Source organism: Vigna radiata, chromosome 5 (assembly GCF_000741045.1).
Source record: "Vigna radiata var. radiata cultivar VC1973A chromosome 5, Vradiata_ver6, whole genome shotgun sequence".
NCBI lineage: Eukaryota > Viridiplantae > Streptophyta > Magnoliopsida > Fabales > Fabaceae > Vigna > Vigna radiata.
The window spans coordinates 15,392,796-15,395,941 of NC_028355.1; positions in this window are offsets into that span (position 1 = coordinate 15,392,796).

Sequence of the window (3,146 nt, forward strand, 5' to 3'; positions counted from 1 at the left end):
ATTACCTCAAGTCATACTATGCTATGTATTTGATTTGAAGGGAATTAAAAACTCTATTGGATATACATTGTTTATATAACTTAAAAAGTTCTAAGTAATATTAACATGTTTTTGTTCTGATATAATTATGTTTTTGGAACTAGAATTTAGATTTAGGATGTCTATTTTAAAATAAGAATTATAAGTAATATTTTAAAATTAATATAGAAAGTTAAATTTAAAATGAGGAATTATATTTTTAATTTAATATTTATTACTTTCATAGTATAATTTTAAATGTGAAATAGTTTATACAATAACTTTTTTTATATAAGTTTACTATTTGATGAACTTATTCTTTTTTTTTTTTCTAATCTATCATTTTTGCTTCTACTAAAATTTTTAATGATTTTTTATTTATATTTTAATTTTATTTCAAGCTCAATTAGTTGATGTTATTATCATATAATATCTTTTTTGTTAGATATATTAACTTTATTTTATATTTATTTTTTATCTTTATTTAGTTTGTTATTATTTTTTATTTGGATTTTGGACTTAACCCATATTTATTCTATTATAAAAAGAGGACTTTATGTGTATATTCAACACAAGGAAGATTAATCTCATACGTAATTTTCATTATATTCAACATAGTATCAGAGTCAGGTTTCGATCCTGGGACATATGGGTTCAAAGCATCGAGGTCATTCGTTTTTCTCTTTCAGGTTCATCGTGCGTTGTCACACGTCCAGTCTCCTCACATGCAGTTATTTAGTGCATCAAGGTTTCTCTTTTTCCTTTTTCAGGTGCCTTGATTGGAGAATCTTTAATTTTTATGGTTTCTTTCTCCTGTTCATGACTTCTTCCATTGTCGTCTCTTCTGACCTCTCTTTTTTCTCCATTGTGTTTGACCCGTCCATATATGTTTTTCCTCCCATGGAAAAGATGTTTTTTGTTACTTTATTTATAACCGCGGACGCTCTCTAACAATCTATTCTTTATCCACTGGATGTCAACAATGCATTCCTCAATGACGATTTGTAAGAAGAGATTTACATAGAGCAATGTCCCAGATTTATTGCTTAGGGGGAGTGTTTTGGGTTGGTATTTCGTCTTCTATGTCGTCTTGCAAATCATTAACAATTTGGTGTCACTTGAGTGCAGAAGGAGATATTTTTACTAAGTCTTTATGGATTATATTAATAACAAACTTGGTACATACGATTTGTATGTCCTAGCTTGAGGGGGGTGTTAGATATATTATCTTTACTTTATATTTATCTTTTATCTTTAGTTAGTTTGTTATTATTTCTTATTTGTATTTTGGGCTTACTCCATATTTCTTCTATTATAAATAGAGGATCCTATGTGTATATTCAATACAAAGGAGATTAATCTCATACATAATTTTCACTATATTCAACACTTTTAATGTATTTGATAACGGTTGAAAATATCGTTATTTGATACTTAATTTTGATATTAAAAACACTCTTTTTTGACTTAGAAACTAGCTTGGAATCATGATTTTGTTTAATTTGTGTGAATAAGAGAGTTGAAGGTGAACTTATTGATTTTATGCTTAGATTTCCTTATTTTAACAGGAATTGAGATGATTTGAAAGAGGAGTCAAAGTATGAAGGAGTCGGAACTCAAGGAGCGAACAAAAACTACAGAAAAAGAGAAAAAACACAGTGCTGAAAATCTGTTGGGGCTGAGCGCCAGTTTCTAGGGCTAAGCGGTGAAATGTGCTGAAAAGTAGCGTTGAGCGCTAGTTTTGGGCGTTGAGCGTCAGTTTCTCCTGTTTCACGCTTGGGTGCCACCGCTGAGCGCCAAGTCTCTTGTCTCATGCCTGAGCGCCACCGGTGAGCGTCATTTAAGTGTCGCACCTACCGTTGAGTGCCCTTTTTAGTGTTGAGCACTGACGACGTGGGCTTGGGCCAGTTTTCTGCTATTTTTTGTAAACTATATAAGGGTTTGGACGACCTAGAGGGTCTATCTTTTGACAGAAAGAAGCGTAAAAACACTATTTTCACCCCTTGGAGGCGGATTTTGGATGCGGAAGCTTTGTATTCAACTCCAGGGTTTTATCTTTCATTCTTTTAAATATTTCATCTAGGTTCACCATGACTATGGTGAACTAAACTTCCATTGTTATTGGGGAAACGATGTAATCCTTTAAAACTCTTATTTATTGAATTAATTTATATTATATATGCTTTACTTCATTAATTGTTAGGGTTTTTCCTCTATACTCAATGCTTGCTTTGTTTAACTCATTCAATTGCATGATTATTGATTTTGTCGATATACGCATACGGGGAAATCCAGAACTGGGGAAATTCTCCCAAAGGTAGTGATAATGCTAATTCTTACCATTATTTAAGCATCATTTTAGTGGCAAAATCAACTCCTTCATAGCTTTTACTTTGTTTTATCCTCACATTTAGTGTGTTTTCTAGTTTTCTTGTGTTTATTTAGTATATGCTTGTTTTTACCTCTAATCTCTATGTTTGAATGTGTGAAATAAAGGAATAGGAAGCAATTCTAGTGAAGGAAAACAAGCAAGAACTCAAGGGAACATGTTTTGGGACAATAAAAGATCAATTTGAAGCAAATACCCATGTTGGACGCCTTTGGAATCGCACAAGAGCCTCAATTTTAGAATGCTGTCAAAACGCCCGAGCTAGGCGCCAGAATTCCAAGCTGGGCGCCAGAGTTGCAGAGAAAAGTCGCGCTGAGCGCCAGGAATCCGAGCTGGGCGCGAATTTTCGCCGATATGTCAAAATGGGTTATTTAAACATGGGTCTCGCGATTTTTGAGGAACTTCTCCTCCTACACTTCATTATTCACCTAGAGAGACTGGGAGAGGCCCTTAGAGGCTGTTTGGTGTGTTGGGAAACTCTCTCACTCCTCCTTGGGTCTTCAAGCTTCATCAATGGTGATTTTGTCCCTTTTGGGTTGAGGAAGAAGATGAGTCACAAATTGGAGATGGAGATGTGAAGGGGAAGCGCAAATGGAGCATGGAGCAGCTGCCAAGAACCTTGGGAAAGGCTTTGCATCTTCTCTTTGGTTCCAATTTCTTCCCTATCTCTTCAATTTGTAGAACCCTAAGTTCTCCTCCATGGAGGGCTTTTCCTATTTGTTGAGATTAGTTGTAAAAC